The 23,273-nt window shown below is 42.6% G+C and overlaps 1 long non-coding RNA gene across 2 annotated transcripts in view; it reads left to right on the top strand.

Annotated features, from left to right (window-relative positions):
- LOC129712966 (uncharacterized) overlaps positions 1-20,221 on the top strand; it is a 38,552-nt gene extending 18,331 nt beyond the window's left edge. Inside the window, exons 2-4 of one of the 2 annotated variants that reach the window (XR_008726164.1) lie at positions 1,065-1,209; positions 15,541-15,666; positions 18,655-20,221. This is a non-coding gene — a long non-coding RNA (uncharacterized LOC129712966). The remainder of the gene's footprint in view (positions 1-1,064; positions 1,210-15,540; positions 15,667-18,654) is intronic. The other variant, XR_008726165.1, reaches the window with a different exon arrangement.
- The last annotated feature ends 3,052 nt before the right edge of the window (positions 20,222-23,273 follow it).

The raw sequence follows: 23,273 nt of genomic DNA, 5'->3' as shown, positions 1-23,273 counted from the left end.
CACCATTTATTCCTGTCTGTATCAGAACCTGTATCAGCCATGACTTTGGCACTGTTTTTCTATTTCTATTCCTATTTTCTGCCATGTTAGGCATATCCCACAGCCTGACTATTTACAGCACATTACACCAACACAGAAACATAATGTACTTGTGATAGACACAAAGTGCTGGAATAACTCTGCGGGTCAGGCAGCATCTCTGGAGAGTAGGGTTTCGACCCGAAACGTCACCTACTCCTTTTCTCCAGAGATACTGCCTGACTCGCAGAGTTATTCCAGCACTTTGTGTCTACAGTATAAGCCAGCATCTTCAGAACTTCCTACGCATAATGTGCTTGTGCCTGCCTCCATGAATCCTCTTGGTCTCTCTCCATCCAAGATATTACCTTTCTTCCTCCCTTCCTTCCCCCACCTACTCGCGACTGAAAAGTAATGTTTTACTCCCTTTCCAAGCTCAGGGACCTGAAACGTTAACCGTTTGTCTTTCCACAGATGCTGCCTGACCTGCAGTGGGTTTCCTGCATTGTCTGTCATTATGACATTTGCTTCTGTGGCTGCCCTTCCTTCCTTCCTGAGCAACAATGCTGGTTGTCACCTTTGAAAACAAAGTAGAGGCAAATCATCTATTAGCCTCTTTGCGACAAACAGCTACTTGCTGCCAATATGTATTTAAAAGGATGACTATACACAGCAAGCCCTGTTTTCCTTTCACTTTATTATGGATTTTAATGAAAATTTGAAATCTCCACTGATGCAAAAACCTAAATCCTAGTCTGGCAAACTACATCTTGACAGCCTGTGTTCAACTGCGCTAATGAACTGAATGTTTGAATAATCGAGGACTAGGGAGGGGGTTTAAGAGGAAGGTGTTGGGAAAAATGATATTATTTCTGCACTTGTTTGGGTAATATTTTATTAACATGCCATTTGATGTATTAGAGTATGGAAAATGCAGCAATGCTGAATAGTTTTTCTTGATCTGTGACAGATTTTATTTTGCAAATGTTTGACTGAAAATGGAATTTAATGCGTGCTGACTAAGTGGAATAATTTGCAAATGCCAGTGTTTTGTAGGAAGGAACTGCAGATGTTGGTTTAAACTGAAGATAGACACAAAATGCTGGAGTAACTCAGCGGGACAGGCAGCATCTCTGGAGAGAAGGAATAGGTGACGTTTCGGGTCGAGACACTTCTTCAGACTGATGTCAGGTGAGAGGGAGATACTTAGGTAAGGAAGTGTAACGTTATCAGTCTCAAATGACCCAGTGATTATTGGAATCCACACAGGATACTTTGGAGTCATTATCGGAAGTGAACTGGTGTAAAGATGGCAAGGCAATATCAAACACTTGGCTTTATTTTTAATTGTGTTATTGTCTTGTCGGTAGTTCCAAAAAGTGGTTGTAATTAATATTTTTTAAATTAGAAATTATCAAGCATTCCAAAACCGAGGCGTTATACTTGTCAAGAAAGATTGAATAGTCTTTGCGGAGCAGTCTGTACGGAGTTTGTACGTTCTCCCTGTGACCGCGTGGGTTTACACCGAGATCTTCGGTTTCCTCCCACACTCCGAAGACGTACAGGTTTGTAGGTTAATTGGCTCGGTATAAGTGTAAATTGTCCCTAGTGGGATAGTGTTAATCTGCGGGATTGCCGGTTGGTGTGGGCTTGGTGGGCCGAAGGGCCTGTTTCCGCGGAATAACTAAACTAAATTAAATCTGGGGCTCGTTTCAATGCAAAAGAAAAAGGGGAGTTTAAATAGCGAGAGGATTTGATCGGGCAGATTGCAGAGAATATTTCATATTTGCAGGCCAGACCAATACATGGATGATAAATAATTCTAATGAATCCAAAGGGGGTAGGATGTTTTTTTCAATGAAAAAAAAACTATTGGAGGAACTCAACAGGTCAAGTAACATCAGTGCAGGGAAAGGGATGATCGAGGTTTTGGATCGAGACACTGCATCAGAATTGATGAATGTTATTGTTTATTCATTTCATCATATGTGGGTGAACTAGTGAACTAGTTTAGCGTTCAATTCTTAAATGATGTCAGTGCTTCAAATTTAAAATTCCTTTCTTATGTTAAAATTCCTCGACAGCCCTACCCTTCCACATCATAGGTCATCTTACAACACTCAGATATGTTCCTAGAAATCTGACTGCCTGATCATCCCCAAATTAAACAGCTCCTTCATAGGAGTTTATACCTTCAGCTGCAGAGCCCAATCTCTGTAATTCCCTCACTTCAGCTCCATTCGCATGCTGTTTCTTTGACTAAGCTATTCGTTGTCTGATCTTCACCTCCCCTCACCTTGTTCGATGTCAGGTTCTGTTTGACCATGCCCCTGTGAAGTGCCTTAGGAGGTTTTACCACCTTGAAGTTGCCACATAAATACAAGTTGTTGTTGGGAGGAAGCCAGGTCATGGCTTCATGCTGAGCCGTTGATTCTAGATGTGCTGTGCCCATCTGAACTCCCATTCCTTGTAAATCTCAGGAAGAATGATAAATCTTATTTGGCCTCTCTACCTTCCAGTCCCTAATTCCATCCTGAGACAGGATATACAGAAGTGGCTCACAACTTACCATCTCATTGAATGCTGCGTTGATCTTTCTGTGCCTCCCATTCTGGCACCTGGTACCTCCGATAGAACTGCACTCAATTAATCTTTGAGTAGGACTGAGCCAATCGTTGAGTTTGTACTTTCTGGGGAAACAATGAAGTGGAAGCTGTGGGATCAGCTGGTTCAATAATAAGATTACAATTTGATAGTATAGGATGAGGAGTTTGAGGGCTGAATGGCCTTCATTGTCCTTTCTAATTTTAAATAGAATAAGAGAATGTGCAGCATGAAAACTGTTCCACTCCGTGTGTACATTTGTGCTTCGCTCACCTAAGTCTATCGGCATCTCTCTTTCTCCTGCATTTACTCCAGTAAATCCATTAGTACATCCCTGCCACCAGCCACCACTGCCTTTGTTAGCAAGTTCTGCATTCTCCCATTCTATGAGTCAAGAAGTTGGTCCTAAATTGCACATTGGCCATCTTGTGTTCACAGGCACTTCTTTTGATCTTACTGGCCAGTCTGAAGAAGGGTTTCGGCCCGAAACGTTGCCTATCTCCTTCGCTCCATAGATGCTGCTGCACCCGCTGAGTTTCTCCAATACTTTTGTGTACGAAATCAATACGATTTTCCAGCATCTGCAGTTCCTTCTTAAACAAATGGAAACATCTTCTCTGCATGATCCTTTCATTATTTCGAAAAACTATTTCCAGTTTCCCTTGGTTTATTTTAGACACTTGTCCCAGCTGCGTGCATTGAATTTTGGATGCAGTGAACAACACAAAGAGGATGCTATGACAGGTGCTTCTTGTCCCTCACCTAGGACAAACATCTCGTTCAATAAGCTATCTGGTGGTTTGAATTTTTTGAATCTTTTCAAGATTTTGCTCTGCTGACAATTTCACAGAAAAGTTGTCCCTTCTGTAAATGGAATATGCATTGGAAAAATGTTGCATTGTTCACAATTGTTTTTCCTTTGTGCTTCCTGAAACACATGTCCTCAGTGCAAGAATAGCAACAAAAAAACAGCTGTTGCAAATCTGAAGTGAACAAGGCACTCAACGTGTCAGGCAGCATCTGTGGAGAGAACAAGTTCACAAAGTGCTGGAGTAACTCAGCAGGTCAGGCAGCATCTCTGGTAAACACAAATGGGTGACCTTTTGGATCCAGACCCTTTTGAGACATCACCTGTCCATGTTCTCCAGAGATGCTGAGTGACCCGCTGAGTTAGTCCAGCACTCTGTGTCCTTTTGTGCATTATCCAGTATCTGCAGTTCTTTGTTTCTACATCTCAGGAGAGAAACAACCTTCGTGTTTCATGTCAATGATACTTCATCTGATCACCTGAAACGCTCTCCACAGATTCTCCCTGACTGGTTATTTCCAACATATTACTTCATGCAATAATCCGATGAAGCTGTTTATCAAATGTATGGCTACGTCTTAAAGTGCAGACTAGTGAATGAATGGTTATTATGTGCTTTGCTGATGTAAAACATCAAATAACTAGACAAGGAACTTGATCAGAGCAGGCAGCTGGGCAGGCAGCCTATATTTTCCTTTGTTTGAGGCAATGAATGACTCGGGAATTATTCTAAAAAGGAGAACATTATTTTAAACACAGGGCCATGCTGCATGGAAATGTGTCTGACGAGTCTGTGCAAGCTTTCAAGCACCATTAATACGAAACTTTTGCCAAGTCTGTTTAATTTAGAATAATATTTAGAATAATCCATTTATATTCGCCCCACATTGCAATACCACTTCCCAGATTCTACCCCCTCACCTATGTGTCGTGGGCAGCCTACAGCTGGTAAAATGCACCTTCCAATTCACACTTCTTCATCACGTGCTAGGAAATTAGAGCACCTTGAGGTAATGCACATAGAGAATGTGCAAATCCAACACTGACTGACACAGGTACAGGTACATGGATAGGACGGGTTTAGAGGGATATGGGCCAAACGCTATCAAGTGGGAGTAGTGTAGATGGGACATGTTGGTCGGTGTGGACAAGTTGGGTTGTAGGTTCATGAGTGATGGGAGCAGAATTAAGCCATTCGGCCCATCAAGTCTACTTCGCCATTCAATCTATCTCTCCATCCTAACCCCATTCTCCTGCCTTCTCTCCATAATCCCAGACATCGTACTAATCCTGTTTCCACACTGTATGACTGTATGATTCTCAGACAACACTGAGGGTCAGGATTGATCATTGGTTGCTGGAGCAGTGAGGAAACAGCTTTGTAGCTGCACCACTGTGCTTGCAACATAACAGGTGATACGGCTTCAAATCGGCAAAAAGCTCCTTCCTTCGAAGTACTATAAGTTCTCACAATAGGCAACGTGAATGAGCTAATATCCTTTATTTCTAAGTTCTGTTATTGGCAGTGGGGAGAACTGACTGTATTTTTCTGCAACTCCACGGGATCCTTTGCATCCTAGAGCGTGGACGGGGATCTGATTAAAGTTCCATCCAAAAGTCGGCACCTTTGCAATGTAGCACTCTCGCACGAGTGTCTGTGTGTAGTTTGTACGTTCTCCCCTGACCTTCACCGGTAGCTCAAGTTTCCTCCCACACTCCAGACACGTACAGGTTTGTAGATTAACTGGCTTGGTATCATTGTAAATGGCCCACAGTGTGTGTAGGATAATGTCAGTGTGTGGGGATCGCTGGTCGGCATGGACTCGGTGGGCCGAAGTGCCTGTTTTCGCGATGTATCTCTAAATTAAAGGAAACAAACATAATTAATATATAATTTTTGCATGCATGACATTCATTGCTGACATTATTAGGTAGCACAAGATTCATTTTCGCTTTAGAGTTTTTCTTGAGTTGTTAATGGGATAAACCCCCCAATAAATAATTTAATGTCAATAATCTGTTTATTATTGGTCACCAACGAGTCTGTTTACAGTGACCCAGGCAGGAAAATTACTGCTGACACTCCTAATGTAGCCCTGTGGAAAGTGCAACACTGCAGCAGTGGCAACGTTTTGATGGGACTTTAACTAGAGCCGTGTCCACTCACTTGGATGCAAATGATCCCATGAAGCTGCTTAAAAATATAGTAGTCTCTACTGTTCTGGCCAATAACTTAGCTCTCAGCTCAGAGAATTTTCCCGAAACGTTGCCTATTTCCTTCGCTCCATAGATGCTGTCTCACCCGCTGAGTATCTCCAGCATTTTTGTCTATCTTCGATTTTCCAGCATCTGCAGTTCCTTCTTAAACATTAGCTCATTCATGTTGTTTTCCGTGAGAATATATGACACTTGAAAGGAAGGAGTTTTTTTGACAATTTGAAATATCTGGAAATAAGTCTAGCAGAATTTATTCGTTATTTGTAAGAAATCATGTTTATTCGGGCAACATGCATGTGGTAGTTAAAACAATTGGTGTAAATTATATATAAAATTATTAATAATGCGTCTTAATGAATGCCTGAGGATTGTTATGATCTTAATGTACCAGGCATCATCTTCATAAAATAGATATTCTTCATCATGTCATTCAGCGTCAGACTAAAATGGTGTTAGCTGAGAAAAATATATTAAGAAATTTGCAACTTTCAGATGTAAACTGTAAATAATCATAAAAAGCTGATAGGGAATTGAAAGTAATAATCTAGTCTTGGAGGCTCACTCAATTTCATCCCAAGGTTTATATCGTAGAAACTCCTCTATAAAATTGTGGTTTAGAAATTCACAGGAATCTATCTGTCCTCTATCATGCAGAACAGTTGGAAATACACAGAACTGCGGAACATTAACAAATTCATTATATCTTGATAATTTAAAATTTTCCAATATGTTCTGGCTGTGGTAAATGAACATCCATATTAGACTATAAATTGACGTTTAATCACTTCATGATTACTAATGCTTTAGTGTGAATGCTATTACAAATGCATCAGTGCAATGGACCGACCACCTGCCAAAACTGCTGCTTTAGCAGAGAGGTGATTTAACTGCTTGTAAATCACTTATTTTGTGATCTTGGTAAGGTGGTGGTGATAATTGTCAAATGGGAAAGTGGACTTTAGTCCTTGGAGTTGTACTCACTCCAAGACTGCAAGTAATTGCAGAGATAGACACAAAAGGCTGGAGTAACTCACCATCTCTGGGGAGAAGGAATGGGTGACGTTTGAGTTGAGGACCTTCTTCGGAATCTGTTGCAGATGCTGCCTGTCCTGCTGAGTAACTACAGCTTTTTTTGTCTATCTTCGGTTTAAACCAGCATTTGCAATTCATTCCTACACATACAGCATTTGCAGAGAGTTGTGGATGTAGCCCAGTCCATCACACAGACCAGACTCCCCACCATTGACTCCATCTCCACTTCACGCTGCCTCAGGAAAACAGCCGAGATTAAGGACCATTTTCACCCCAGTTATTCCCTCTTTCCCGCTTCCAACAGTGAGAAGATACAAAAAGCTTAAAAACACAAACCACCAGACTCGGGAACAGTTTCTTCCCCTCTACATTGGACTTATGGATGGTCCTTCCATAAGGTGGAGTCTGATCTTCCAACCTACCATATTGAGGACATTGGACTTTTTCTCTGGAACTGCAATACTACAATGCAGAAAAACTATATTCTGTACTCTGGCATTTTCCCCTGTCGCGTATGGCTTGATTGTACTCGTATATCGAATGACATACAATATGATCTTCACATGATCTGATAGCACACAAACAAAAGCTTTTCACTGTGTCTCAGTACACATGTCAATAATAAACAAATACCAATGGCAATCATTGAATCAAAGAAGCAAACATTGTGGAAACTTTCAGCCCATTGGCCCCACGCAGTCCAACATGCCCCATCTACACTGGTTCCATCTGCCCACGGCTTGGCCCATATCCCTCTAAACCTATTCTTTCCATGTCCCTGTCCAAATTCTCTTCAATTTTATGATAGTACCTGCCTTAACTGCCTCCCCCGGCAGCCTGTTCCACACACCTCCCACCCTTTGTGTAAAAAAAGGTTTCCCTTCAGGTATCTATTACATCTTTCCCCTTTACTGTAAAACTGTGCCCGTGTGTTATCGATTCCCCAAAAGACCCAGTGCATTTACTGCTGTGTGCATTCCTATCTAGGCTGTTGCTTTGATCTTTTTCATTTTCTCATTCTGCACTGTGTACTTTTGGCTACACCTCTTGCCCCTGACTGTCACCCTTTGCTTGCCTATTTCCCCCCTCACTACCCTGTGACTATGCTTTGTCTTCCCCTCTTGATTTATTAACCATCTTGCACTTGGAGCTCTCCCCCCTCCGATTTAATTTGAAGTCCTGTCTATGACCCTAATTGTGCAATTTGCCAGGGCTCTTGTCTCAGTTTGATTCAGCTGGAGCTTTCTGGCACTCTTGCCAAAACAAGTTGAGCGTTGAAGCTTCCACCCGGAAACCTGAGAAACGAAAATCTCTGCTAATGCTCCATTGTGGCTGAGAGAGTTGAGTTGAGTTGAGTTGCATTTAGTTTATTGTCACGTAATATTGTGATCAATTTTGGGCACCATATCTGAGGACGGATGTGCTGGCTCTGGACAGGGTTCAGAGGAGATTTACTAGAATGATCCCAGGAACGAGTAGGTCAACCTATGATGAGCCTATGTTTGTCGGCACTGGGCCTGTACTTGCTGGAGTTTAGAAGAATGAAGGGGGACCCCATTGAAACGTACAGAATAGCGAAAGGCTTGGATTAGAGTGAATGTGGAGAGGATGTTTCCACTAGTGGGAAAGTCTAGGACTAGAGGACATAGCCTCAGAATTAAAGTGCATTCTTTTAGGAAGGAGATGAGGAGAAATGTCTTTAGTCAGGGTGGTGAACCCGTGGAATTCTTTGCCACAGAAGGCTGTAGAGGCCAAGTCAGTGGATATTTGTAAGGCAAAAATAGATAGATTCTTGATTAGTACCGGTGTCAGAGGTTGTGGGTAGGAGGCAGGACAATGGGCTGAGGAGGGAGAGAAAGATCTGCCATGATTGAATGGAGGAGTAGACTTGATGGGCCGAATGGATTTGTGGAATCCGATCACTTATGACCTTATGACGTGTAATGAGGTACAGTGAAACGATTTGTTGTGTGCTAACCAGTCAGCGGAAAGACAATGCATGATTACAATCGAGTCATCCACGATGTACAGATGCACGATAAAGGGGATAACATTAATAATGTTTAATGGAAGATAAAGTCAGTGAAGTCTGATCAAAGATAGCCTGAGGGTCTCCAATGAGGTAGACAGCTCTCATGTTGTTGGAAGAATAGTTCAGCTTCCTGATAACAGTTGGGGGAAAAAACTGTCCCTGAACCTGGAGGTGTGTGTTTTCGTACTTCTAAACTGCCAGAAATGAGGTGCTGAACTGCCAGAGGTGCTGAGTTTCAGATGAGCCATTGGACTTGAGCTCCCACAGTAGGTGGTATCACTTGGTACTATTTCCAAGGCCAGCTTGGGAGTTCTCCCTGTTGTCTTTCTCAATACGTACATGTATCGGTATCACAAAATGACACACCGACATGCAGCTACTTGTTACAAAAATAGTCACAAAGTGTTGGAGAAACCCAGTGCATCTGGAGACCATGGACAAGTGACATCGACTCCAAATGTCACCTGTCCATGTTGATTATCTGTATATTATTACATTGCTGCCTGTGGGGCATTGCGAGGTGCACATTGATTGCTGCATTACTCATATTGACTAATGACTATATAACAAAAGTACTTAACTGTGCAGCAATTTCCAGATAATGAGAAAAGTTCAGGGCTTTCTGCATATGACCTTCATTGGTTGTGATGTTGAACCCATGGTCAATGCATAAACATGGAGCGCAGAAGGTTAAGGGGGGACTTGATAGTCTTTAAAATGATGAGAGGGATAGACAAAGTTGACGTGGATAAGCTTTTCCCACTGAGAGTAGGGAAGATTCAAACAAGAGGACATGACTTGAGAATTAAGGGACAGAAGTTTAGGGGTAACATGAGGGGGGACTTCTTTACTCAGAGAGTGGTAGCTGTGTGGAATGAGCTTCCAGTGGTGGCGGAGGCAGGTTCGATTTTATCATTTAAAAATAAATTGGATAGTTATATGGATGGGAAAGGAATGGAGGGTTATGGTCTGAGTGCAGGTAGATGGGACTAGAGGAGAATAAGTGTTCGGCACGGACTAGAAGGGCTGAGGGCCTGTTTCCGTGCTGTAATTGTTATATGTTATATTACATGGTTAAACAGGGCTCTTGCTCGAGGTTTGGACAGAGGCAAATTGGGCAGTGGCACCTGCAACCATTCATGTCGTTTCTGTGATTGATTATGCAAAGAAATACCAGGATATGAAAATATTAGCACCTTTAATATTCCGATTGAAAAGTAAGTTTGGCAAACTTAACTGGCTGACAGAAAGACTTATTTTCATCTGGCAGTGGAGATTAGCCACTTCAAATATCCAAACTCCACCTTTTGAGTTTGAAGATAATTGTAACGCGGGAGGGGGGCATTTAGATCAGTGCAGAGCAGAGGAGCGAGAGAGATGCAGCACTTCACAGTTTGCAGAGATGAATTTCTTCAGTGAGATGAGCCATATGGTTTGGGTGCTGTATAGGTGGAACTGGTGCAGCCAGTCATTTAGAATCATGGTTATGAATCAACAAAGTGACAGACTCCAGCTGTGTTTCATCTGTCTCGGATTCCAAGGTGTCTTGCAATCTATGAAACATGAACGTAGGGGTGTATGTGTGTATGTGTGTCTATGTGTGAATGTGTGCGACTGTGTGTGCATGCGTGTGAGTGTGTGCTCTTGTATGTGTGTTTACGTGTGTGTGTGTATATATATATGTGTGTGTGAATGTGTGTGAGTGTGTGCTCATGAATGTGTCTTTGTGTGTGTGTGTGAGAATGAGTGCATGTGTGTGCTTGCGGTGCATGCACGTGTGTGTGTGTGTGTATGTGTGTGTGTGTGAATGTGTGTGTGTGTGTGCTCTTGTATGTGTGCTTACGTGTGTGTGTCTGTGTGCATGTGTGTGTGTGAGTGTGCTCATGTATGCGTCTTTACGTGTGTGTGTGTGTCTGTGCATGTGTATGCTTGCGGTGCATGCACGTGTGTGTGTGACTGCATGCGTGTGAGCTCATGTGTGTGTGCATGAACGTGTGTGTGTGTGTGCTCGTGTGTGTGTGCTCATGTGTGTGTGCTCATGTGTGTATGCTCATGTATGTGTGTTTACGTGTGTGTGTGTGTGTATGTGTGCTTTTTGTGCATGCACGTGTGTGTGTGACTGCGCGTGCGAGCTCGTGTGCATGTATGTGTGTGTGTGTGCTCATGTATGTGTGCTCATGTGTGTGTGCTCATGTGTGTGTGCATGCATGTGTGTGCGCGCTCGTGTGTGTGTGCGCGCTCGTGTGTGTGCATGCATGTGTGTGTGTGTCTGTGTGCGCACTCCCAGATGCAGACACACACATTTTCTCATATTGCAAATGTACGGATACAAGGCATACACAGTAAACCTGATCTGATGGGAATATCAGAAGTAAATAATCATTCCCACCAGTGCATTTCCTCTGGAAAACACTTATGCAAATCAACAAGTTTGCATTTGCATGTTAATGAAAAGTCAAATACTATTTTATTCTTACCTGCCCCTGCATCTATTCCCACACCACTATCCAGGGAACTAAACGGTCCTCAGGTGTGGCTCACATCCAACCTCGTCGGTTGAATTCGGTGCTGTTGATGTGGCCTCCAACATTGCCCCTCCCAACGCACAGCTCCCGGTTGACTCTGTGCCGATTCCAGCCTTGTCATCAAATGCGCAGGCAATGACAGTGCCGTTGTGGTCTCTCGGACGAACCTTGGCCTTGCAGGGGCTAGAGGGCAACAATTGGGACATCTTCTCATACTTGTCCAACCATTGATCACCAGGCCACTGTCTCCCATCCCATCACAGATCCCATAACTCCAGGAGATTTTCCCCTCCGTGACTTTCAACCAACGTTCACCAGTTCCCCAACTCTTAACACTAGCACTCCCAACTTTATGTTGCTCATTTCTATCATTGAATATGCTTCTGGCAAAATCATTGAATATGCTTCTCTGCAAACCATTTATTAAGGCCAGAATAGGCCTGCTGAATTAATTGATAATCTAATAACTTGCATGTTCTCCCATGGATTTCTTGCGGTTTAAGTCTACGATGTATGCAGCCAGTATTTGAAATGAACGGCAGTAAGGGACAAATTGGAAAAAAATGGTTCGGGGCCTGAGGGGATGAAAAATAATCTGAATAATACCTGATGTTAGAGGTTTGAACCCTGTTGGAGAAATAATGAGTGAATGACACAAAGTATTTTTATTGCATAAAGCTGCCAGGGAATCGAGGCTGAGGAATTTGTCGCGGGCTGCAGATCCCGCTGTATGAGCATCTTCACGTTATTGATAAGAACCTGCTGGATTTGCACATTAATTGTCTATTAAAATTCTGCAGGAAGTTCAGGCTGGTAATTAATGACATGGATAACATTGTGATAGATGCTTCTGTGATGCTAATGGACCACATGGTCCCAAAAATGCAGCCCAAACCGTGGCGACCTGCTCATTCATGGCCAAATTTTGCTGAATGATTTTATTTAAAAGGTTTAGATTCTTCTTTACTTCACTTTCTAACACCTGATTTCATTCCTTTTATTCCCTGTCTGGCTTTCCCCTGATTTAATTTAAACCCTTGTATTGTGTTAGTTGGATAGTCACCATTGGCCCTGGTTCTGTCCCAGAGGTTTTGTTTCATTCATTGCCTTATTATTAAGATGTATTCCCATTATATAACAATGCAAAGTTATTTTCAAGCTGAAAGGTGCAGAATAAAGTTTTAACTAACATTGTGTGCTGCGCAATGCCCCAAAGGTCCAATCCATCAAGAATCGTTCATGGTCGGTTTCCTATTCGAGTGTTAAGCTATGTAATTTCAAATCATTTAAACGGTGTTTTATCACTGAGAATAGAATGTCCTTCCCCTCTTCTCCATGTCCCGTGACTCCTCCATTGTCAGAGTGAGGCACAGTGCAAATTGGAGGAACAGCACCTCACATTTCACTTGGGCAGCTTACACCCCAACAGTATGAACATTGACCTCTAACTTCAAGTAACTCTTGCTTTCCCTCTCTCCCCATCCCTCTCCTTTCCCAGTTCTCCGGCCAGTGTTACTGTCTTCGACTACATTTTATCTCTGTTTGCTTTGTTGTTACCTTCTCCCAGCTAACAATGATCTATTCACTATTTTCCTTGATCTCCTTTCCCTTTGCCCTGTTTTCAGCCCTTCACACTTCATCATCTATGTATCTCCCTCTCCCCTGACGTCAGTCTGAAGAAGGGTCTCGACCCAAAACGTCACCCATTCCTTTTCTCCAGATATGCTGAGTTACTCCAGCATTTTGAGTCTACCCAGGTTAATTTGTTGCTGTGTTATCATTTCCCCAGAGAAACTGGTCTGCACCAGCACATAAGTAGCAATGTTGCAGGAATAGGTCAGAGCCTATGTATCCTGTACCAATTGATTTCCCTTCTGATGTTGCAAAACCTTTTCTCCCTGTACAAGGTACTTGACTACCCTCAGCTTGACTGGGAGAGAACAGTTGCAACTGCACTCTAGGGTTTGATTCTAACCACGGGTGCTGTCTGTACGGAGTTTGCATGTTCTCCTGCGACCTCGTGGGTTTTCCCCGGGTGCTCCGGTTGCCTCCCATGCTCCAAAGATATAGAGGATTGTATGTTCATTTGGCTTCAGTAAAAATTGTAAATTGTCCCTCTTGTGTAGGATAGATCTACTCTAACAGCATCTCCCAAATGGCACATTGGCGTAGTGGTAGAGTTGCTGCTTTACAGCACCGGAGACCCGGGTTCGATCCTGACTCTGGGTGCTGTCTGTATGGAGTTTGTATGGTCTCCCCGTCAACGTGTGGGTTTCCTCCGGTTTCTTCACACATTCCAAAGACATTGAGTTTTGAGGGCTAATTGGCTTTGTATAATTGTTCCTAGTGTGTGTACGATAGTGCTAGTGTGTGGGGGTCGCTGGTCGGCACAGACAGTGGGCTGAAGGGCCTATTTCTGTGCTGTATCTCTAAACTAAACTACATTCTGGACCAATACCATGAAGAAGGACAATGGCAGAAGGTACATTGGATCACCACCCCCAGCAGGTTCTGTGTCATAAGAATTTAACAATTTGGAATAGGCCAATTGCTCTTTTGAGTATTAATCATGATAATGGCTCATCTTCCAGCACAGTACCATGCACCATAAGAGTATAAAACATGGGAGCTGAATTAGGCCATTTGGTCCATCAAGTCTATACTGCCATTTGATCATGGCTGATCTATTTTTCCTTCTGAACCCTGTCCTCCTGGCTTCTCCCTGGAACCTTTGACCCTTTTACTAATCAAGAACCCTTCAATCTCCCATTTTAAAATACCAGATATCTGTAGCAATGAACTCTACAGATTCACCACCCACTGACTAAAGACATTCTTCCTCACCTCCAGTCTAAAGGTACGTCCTTTTATTCTGAGGCTGTGTCCTCTGGTTCTACTCTCTCCCATCACTGGAACCACCTTCTCCAAGTCCACTCTATCTAGGCCTTTAATCCCCTATCCCTTTATTCATTTAACATCCAGCTATCTAACCATTTCTGCTTTGGACATGTGCTGGCCAATGTTTGCAGAGTAGGCTTTCATAAATAGTTGCACGGTAATGACTGGTTAATCTGTTGTTTAAGTGATTTTGGAGTCTGAGATAAATGCTGTTTCTGAATGTTGGTTTGAAGAAGGACGGCACAGTGGTGCAGTTGTAGAGTTGCTGCCTAGAGTTGGAGACTCAGGTTCGATCCCGACTACGGGTGCTGTCTGTACGGAGTTTGTACGTTCTTCCCTTGACCGTGTGGGTTTTCTCCAAGGTCTTCGGTTTCCTCCCACACTCCAAAGATGTGCAGGTATGTAGGTTCATTGGCTTGGTGTATGTGTAAATTGTCCCTAGTGTGTGTAGGATAGTGTTAATGTGTGGGGGTCACTGATCGGCACGGACTTGGTGGGCCGAAGGACCTGTTTCCGTGCTGTATCTTTAAACTAAATTCAACTAAACTAACCTAAAGGGTCCTGACCCAAAATGTCATCCATTCCCCCCACAGATGTTGCCAGACCCTCTGAGTTCTTCCAACGCTGTGTTTTGCTCATGAATGATGATTCAATTCTTTTGAAACAGTCATGGGATTTTTTGTATCCATTTTACCGAGCATCCTGTCTCGTCAGAAAAACAGAATCAGAACAATTTTCAGAGTTGGTTCTCAAATTAGATTAAAACTCACTTGACTTGTGTCGATTGAGCAGCAAACATTTCTGTTTGGACAGTGGATGTCCTTGGTACGGATCAGCAATGTGTCGGCATGGGGAGATACATTTTAATCCCATTGTTCCAGGTTGGATTAAATATCGGAGGAGAAAGCATTAAGGTTCTGCTCCACTTGACCAGCCACTCTGTCTTAAGAGCATGTTGTTGCATCTTTTAAAACACCATTGCTTTGTGTGTCAGCACAAGAACATATTTGAATAATTAAATAGGCACAATCAAAAATACACAGGGATTCATTTAATTTGTTTCATGAATATATTAATAAATGCATTAGTTGTGATTATTTATTAAACATATTAGCACTGCAGAAATAGGGGAATGTGCAATAAACAAGTGTGGACCACAGGCAGGAATTTGCAGAAGTATCGACTTGACTCATTGGGGGTAACAAAATTCCTTCTGTGATTAAGTTGTAATTTTCAATGTGCAATTTACCATGTATTGAACCATGAGTGGTTTAATTTAACGTGAGCGTAGATTAAATCCGTTCTGAGCGTAGTGCTGTGGTGCAATATGCAGCTTTTAAAAGTACAGATGGGGAGTTAATGTAAGCATTGAACTGTGACTGATGAGACAATTACTTTTTCCACAGTAGAACACAGATGATTCAGGCCCTACACGACACATTGAAAACAGCCAAGCAGATAGCAGCCAATGTTCCTATTGTGCGGCAACAAACTCTTCTCCACGTTCAGTTGTTTGTGAAGCAGGCTTAAAGGTAGCTGGTTTAATTCGGAAAACCCACCCTACATCTAACTTGGTTTCTTAGCATGAGTGAAGTTTATTGTCTTAGTGAAGAGTATTTGTCACATGCTAACCTGTCAGCAGAAAGACAATATATGATTTTGTCCCGTGCCATCCACAGTGTACAGACACATGATAAAGGGAATAATGTGAATAATGTTTAGTGCAAGATAAAGTCCGATCAAAGATAATCCGAGGGTCTCCTGACCCTCTTAGTCTGACTCTCAATCTGAAGAAGAGTCTTGACCCGAAACGTCACCCGTTCCTTTTCTCCAGAGAACCTGCCTGACCTGCTGAGTTACTCCAGCATCTTGTGTCTATCTTTGGGGTAAACCAGCATCTTCAGTTCATCATTAGATCTCATTGAATGGCAGTGCAGGCTTGTGAGGTCGAACACTCCAAAAAAAATCTCTGAATTTTTATGTTTGTTTTGTATCTTGTCCATTAATATTTTCTAAGGACAGAGGATGTACCATATGTAATAAATAATTCTCCATCTCATCTTCGAAATAGTGTCAGGAATTTTTTAATATTTATCTGAGAGAGCAGAGAGGGACTCGATTTAATTCTCAGCTGGAAGACAGAATAATATTTATTTTATGCAGGGCGTCAAAAACTAACTCTGAAACTGGTTTTCTTGTATGGTTTGAATTCTATGAATTTGTAATTGTGAGGATCATAGAGTTTCAAAGGTAAAATTGGATATCCCATTATTTTCATCTAGAATCGAGAGGCCACATTTTCTTTGCTTCTTGGATAAGGAGATATTGGAAAGAGAACTATTTTCTTCTTTAAAACAATAGGCATGTATCTCTCCAACATCTTTTCATAATCTTGGATCTTTCAAAATACGACACAGTACATTTTAAGCGCTGTTATTTTTTTAAAGCTGGAAACATGACAGACAATTTGTGTCGAGCAAGATCTCATAAACAAGAGATTATAAACAAATCTTTTTTGGTGATGTTGGTTCATTGAGGCTTAAGTTTAATATTGTCACATGTACGAGGTACAATGAAAAGCGTTGTTGGCATGTGAAACAGATCAGATATACCATACATATACACAATCAGTTCAAACTGATATACAATAGAAAGAGCAAAGGGGAAAATACAAAATGCAGAATATAGTTCTCAGCTTCGTAGCGCATCAGTTCTTTTGACCAATTCCAATGTCCTCAGTGGGGTAGAGATGAATCCTAGTTTATGGAAGGATCATTTATGGAAGCCTGATAATGAAGGAGAAGAAACTGTTCCTGAATCTGGTGGTGTGCAGGTCCAGGCTTCTGTACCTCTGCCAGACAGGAGCAGGGAGAAGAAGGAATGACAGTATGGGACAAGTCTTTGATAATGTTGGCTGCTTTCCTGTGGCAGTGTGAAATATAGATGGATTTAATGGTGGGAAGTCTGGTCAGTGTGACGGGTCTCGTATTGGTAAGAACACCACAACAGCTGGGGGCAGGGGTGGGACACGAGGCTCCTCACATGTTCAATGTTCATGGCCTGTCTACCTCAGTCCACAAATCGTTTTCTCAGCCAGTTCCCCATAGCACTGAATTCCCTGATCTTTCTTTTAAAACAATACATCTGCAGGCGTCATCTCCTTTTTAAATGGCACAACTAACTCCCCTACTCTTATCTGATGGCCAGACGTCAATATCATTCTCAAAAGTGGATTACCTGTTTACTGTGGGAGCTTGCTGTGTATAAATTGTCAGAGGTGTCCTACACGTGATTGCACTTCAAAAGTACTTTCCTAGTCGTAAAGCACATAGTGAAAGCTGCCTTCCAGATACAAGCCATCCATGAAGAAGCTCAGAGGATACTTAAGATGTGATGGATTACTGTATATGTCCCTCAGGGGTATATTGAGAGTTAGAACAAAATCCTATGGGTGACTTTCTTTGGCCCAGCTGATCCATTCTTAGATGAGAGATGACTTCATAGGTTCTTATTGAAACGTATAAGATCATTAAGGGTTTGGACACGCTCGAGGCAGGAACCATATTCCCAATGTTTGGGGAGTCCAGAACCAGGGGCCACAGTTTAAGAATAAGGGGTAAGCCATTTAGAACGGAGATGAGAATACACTTTTTCTCACAGAGAGTTGTGAGTCTGTGGAATTCTCTGCCTCAGAGGGCGGTGGAGGCCGGTTGTCTGGATACTTTCAAGAGAGAGCTAGATGGGGCTCTTAAAGATAGTGGAATCAGGGGATGTGGGGAGAAGGCAGAAACGGGGTACTGATTGGGAATGATCAGCCATGATCACATTGAATGGCGATGCTGGCTCAAAGGGCCAAATGGCCTACTCCTGCACCAATTGTCTATTGTCTATTCATAAGTTGTAGGAGCAGAATTAGGTAATTCGGCCCAGCAAGTCTATCTATCTTTTCCTATCAACCCCATTTCCAGCCTTCTCCCCGTAACCCTTGACACCCGTACTAATCAAGAATCTATCAATCTCCACCTTAAAAATATCCATTGACGTGGCCTCCACTGTCTTCTGTGGACGGTTCCCTCTGCCCTTGCCTCTTATGTTACTTCAGCATCAAGAGCAGAGTGGACCCCTACCTGTGTCTTTATTTTTGAGTGTCCGGTCCCCACATGAAATGTCGGCAGGTTGCCATGGGTATTATTTAGCCTGCACCGCAGGTCATTCACCATGAGTTGTATCACAGGAACATATTCATCACTGTTTGAACAATGTCCTCATGGAAACAAGGATGAGGGATGAGAAATTAGATTACCAGCCTCAACATATTATTGTGTAAAATCAAGATGCATCCGTGATATTCAACCTTCTTCTAGATTAGATTAGATGAGAGATACTTCGGCACACCGAGTCCACACCAACCAGCAATCCCCGCACATTAACACAAACCTGCACACACTAAGGACAATTTACATCTATACTAAGTATACAAACCCAAGCCAATTAACCTACAAACCTGTATGTCATTGCAGTGTGGGAGGAAACCAAAGATCTCGGAGAAAACCCACGCAGTCACGGGGAGAACCTGCAAACTCCACACAGACAGCAACCATAGTCGGGTTCGAACTTGGCTCGCAGGCGCTGTAAGGCTGCAACTCTATCGCTGTGCCACCGTGCCACCGTGCCACCCCACGTTTCCATGGTAACTAATTCCTGCATTGAAATATCCAATAAAATTCATAAAGTCCTCAAAGAAAATGTAGTAGTGTTTCAGGTTATGAAAAGCACTGTAACATAATATTCTTAATAAAACTAATAATAATTTAAAGAATTGTACTGGCAGGGATGTTGGTGAATTCTCAGTTGCTATTATAATATGTTCATTTGCTGGATATACATCTGAATTGCTTGGAGAATAGAAATGTGAACTGAAATGCATGGCAAATAATTCAAAAATAAAGCATAATCTGATAATTTAGCTGCCTGCATCATTAAATGTTCCCCATGGATAATTCAAGAGGTAGCCTGGAATTAATATTTTCTTCCATTCTTTCTGCAGAGAGTCTAATATCAAGGCTGAAAAACTGTGCATAATTATTGCACTGGTCCAATCTCTTTAATGGTAGACGCAGTGTTTTGAAGCATTCCCAATAAGGCTGAGTGCGGCAAGCAGACCCTGTGGTATAATGCAACAACATATTAAATGTCTGGGGCACGGTCATAACATTTCAAGAGTGGATGCTGAGTCTGGGGAAAAGGTTGGAGATGAAAGTACATAATCTTATATTTTCATGGCATCACAAATTGCTCCCGGTAGATGATGTGCAGAGTTGTACTGAGTAAACAAGACGTCTGCTTTCTGTGATTAAAACCAAGACCACGAGTTATATTCTGCTCTGATAAAAACGGGGGAATTGGTGAATGGTAAGTGTAAAGTTCTGAGGGGATTTTCTTGATTCCAGGTCCAACAATGTGGATTAGATCATAAGATCATAGTCGAATTAGGCCTTTCGGCCCATCAAGTCTACTCCGCCATTCAATCGTGGCTGATCTACCTTAACCCTCCTAATCCCAATTCTCCGCATAACCTCTCCACTCCCGTACTAATCAAGAATCTATCTATCTCTGCCTTAAATATATCCACTGACTTTGCCTCCACAGCCTTCTGTGGCAAAGAATTCCACAGATTCACCACCTTCTGACTAAAGAATGACAAGATTCAAAATGACCACAACCGTTCAAGCATCCACCCCTGAACATACATCCCTTCCTCCACTTGACAGTGGGACAGCAAGATTGTCTGCACTAATTCACAAAGATATGCTTGACAGCATCTCCCCCCAATGCACCCTGACGCCCTGATCATTTATCATTTAGGCCAGTTGACATTTGAGTTTAGAATTTAGAGAGACAACATGGAAACAAACCCATTCAATCCATATCAACTATCGGGCACGTGTTCACATTTGTTCTATGTTATCCCACTTTATCATTCACTCTGCACACACTGGGGGCAATTTTACTGAGGTCAATCAAACTACAAACCCACCCATCTTTATGAATGTGAGAAAGCCCAATGTGGCCACAAAGAACAAACTCCACAGAGACAGCACCCGAGGTCAGGATCGAACCTGGGTCTTTAGCAGTTTGAGGCAGCACCTGAACAAGCTGCACCACTGTGCTGCCCTCAGATGCCCTCTGTCACACCCTGATTTGAAGTTATCCTATCGCTCCCAGTTGGTTGGCCATTGGTGGGACAATGGCGCAGTTTGTGGTGCCCCAACCTCACAGTGTCCTAAACCTGGTTTCAGACCAGATGTGGGGTGTGTGTGTGTGTGTGTGTGTGTGTGTGTGTGTGTGTGTGTGTGTGTGTGTGTGTGTGTGTGTGTGTGTGTGTGTGTGTGTGTGTGTGTGTGTGTGTGTGTGTGTGTGTGTGTGTGTGTGTGTGTGTGTGTGTGTGTGTGTGTGTGTGTGTGTGTGTGTGTGTGTGTGTGTGTGTGTGTGTGTGTGTGTGTGTGTGTGTGTGTGTGTGTGTGTGTGTGTGTGTGTGTGTGTGTGTGTGTGTGTGTGTGTGTGTGTGTGTGTGATCTTGTCACCGTCACCGGTTGCTCCACATTCCCCCCTCATCCCATGGATGTGTTATGGCAGATGGATTTGTCACTTTAAATTGACCCTGGTGAGAATGTTATAGACTCATGGAGTCTTAGAGTGATACAGCATGGAAACAGGCCCAACTTGCCCACACCAGCCCACATGTCCAGGTACACTAGTCCCACCTGCCTGCATTTGGACCATATCCCTCTAAACCTGTCCTATCCATGTAATGTTAGAGAATAAAATATGTAGGATTTGTGTAAATAAGTGGTTGATGCATAGGGTGGATTTTGATGGGCTGGGGGGGGGCAGTTTTTGTGCCGTGTCTTTTTACAACAGAGGAATTTTATGACAGAGAAACTCTCTACTGTTGAAGCATCTTCACCACCATCTTTTCAAAGGGATTGGTCTTTTGCAGGGATGCTCCCATTCCACAATTAATTCTCATCAGTATACACTGAAAGCAAATGTTGTGCGTTTAATAAATTGTATATTGTTTCGTCCAAAAAACTCCAATAGTCTTCCACCACTGCATTATCCCACAACCAATAATTACCTCCAAATGCACTTCTTCAGAAGATCTTTAATGCCCATCTGAACAGCACAGCCTCTGTGTCATACCTTATCCATCCTTTAGCACTACACCTGTTATATTTGGATGAGAATACTTGATACCAGACCAGTCTAGGTTTTCAAACTGTCAATGAGCTAGAGGAATACTTTCAAAGAAGCGCTGGTCAGACTAATCAAACAGAGGGTGACAAATCTCTTGGATCAGATTATCTGGTTTTATAAATTAGGTGGTTGCAGACGTAATGGCTGTCATATTTTAATATTTCCAGATTCGGGAAAGGTTGTGGCCGATTGGAAAGCAGCAAATGTAATATTACCATTCAGACGAAGGTGCGATAAAGATAACAGAGAGGTATAACCTGTTAGCTTAACATTGTCAGTTGAAATCCGTCATTAATTGATGACAGAGCATCCAGTTTTGTGTCACCAGCAAACTATGAAATACCATGTTGGTTCCTTCAGGTATTTACAATATATCTCAGCGATTCGGGTGAGGCCTAACACTGATCCTACCATGCCCCATTTGTCATAGAAACATAGTAACAAAGAAACATAAGAACCATAGAAAATAGATGCAGGAGTAGGCTATTCAGCCCTTCGAGCCAGCAGCGCCATTCAATAGACAATAGACAATAGGTGCAGGAGCAGGCCATTTGGCCCTTCGAGCCAGCACCACTGCTAGCATGGCTGATTATCCAAAATCAGTCCCCGTTCCTGCTATTTCCCCATATCCCTTGATTCTGTTATCCCTCAGTCATCACTAGCCACCCTGAAAAGGATGATTTATTCCTGCTCAACATTCTGTCCGTCAACCAGTTTGCAGTTCCTATTGAAACCTTCCCCTCAATGCCATGCTCTTTAATTGGCCACGCTAATTTTTCATGTGAGCCTTTATCAAAAGCATTCGAAAGTTCAAATCATTCACATCCACACGTTCTCCCACATCTTTTCAATCTGTCACATTTTCAAAAACAAAACTCCAGTAGGTTTCTCAACTACAAATTCCCTTTCAAAAACACAGCATTGATTTTTGTCTAACCCCATTAATATTTTTCTCACCTGTTGCCTTGTTCATTATTGTAGCCTCTGGCATTTTCCCTTCTACTGATGTCAGGCCCACTGGTCTGCAGTTTCCAGTTTCACTTTCTCCCTCCCACTTATATTCCAGTCTGCAGGAACTGTTCGATATTCCATAGATTTCTGGAAATTGATAACCAGTGCTTCCATTGTTTCCTCAGCGAGTTCCTTTCGTAGTCTGGGATGTAAAAATTGAGTTTTGTTACATTTGCAATGTGGTTAATCTACTAGATTAATATTTAAAGGGCTGGACCACTGATCTGGAGACGTGTTTAAATCTCAGGCAGCTGTTGAGATATGAAATTCAATTAAATAACATTATAATTAAAAGTTAGCATTTGTGATGAAGATTTTGACACTAAAACATTATTGTAAAACTCGTCTAAAACTGCCGTTTTACAGGGATGGAAATAGAGACATAGACACAGCAAGCGCCTAGACCCACTACAATTGGCCAAGTGCCACATTAGGTCATTGGAGGATTTAATCTCAAACAAACATAGTAACAGAAAATAGGTGTGGGAGTAGGCCATTCGGCCCTTCGACACAGCACCACTATTCAATATGATCATGGCTGATCTTCCAAAATCAGTGCCCCGTTCGTGCTTTCCTCCCCATATCCCTTGATTCCATTAGCCCTGAGAGCTAAATCTAACTTCAGCAGCTCTAGGTTTTTGAGACTCTTTTCCTCTGGTTTCTCCATTTGAGCTTCCTCACAGGTCCCTCTGAACCTCCTAACTTCCTCAGAACACAGGGTGGCACAGTGGCGCTGTGGTAGAGCCACTGCCTTACAGCGCCAGAGATCTGGGGTCGATCCTGACTATGGGTGCTTGTCTGTATGGAGTTTGTATGTTCTCTCCATGCGTGGGTTTTCTCCGAGATCTTCGGTTTCCTCCCACACTCCAAA

This window comes from Leucoraja erinacea, chromosome 34, assembly GCF_028641065.1.
Source record: "Leucoraja erinacea ecotype New England chromosome 34, Leri_hhj_1, whole genome shotgun sequence".
In the NCBI taxonomy this organism is placed as follows: domain Eukaryota; kingdom Metazoa; phylum Chordata; class Chondrichthyes; order Rajiformes; family Rajidae; genus Leucoraja; species Leucoraja erinaceus.
The sequence above is the reverse complement of the archived record's forward strand: the minus strand, read 5'-3'. Positions and strand labels throughout refer to the sequence as shown.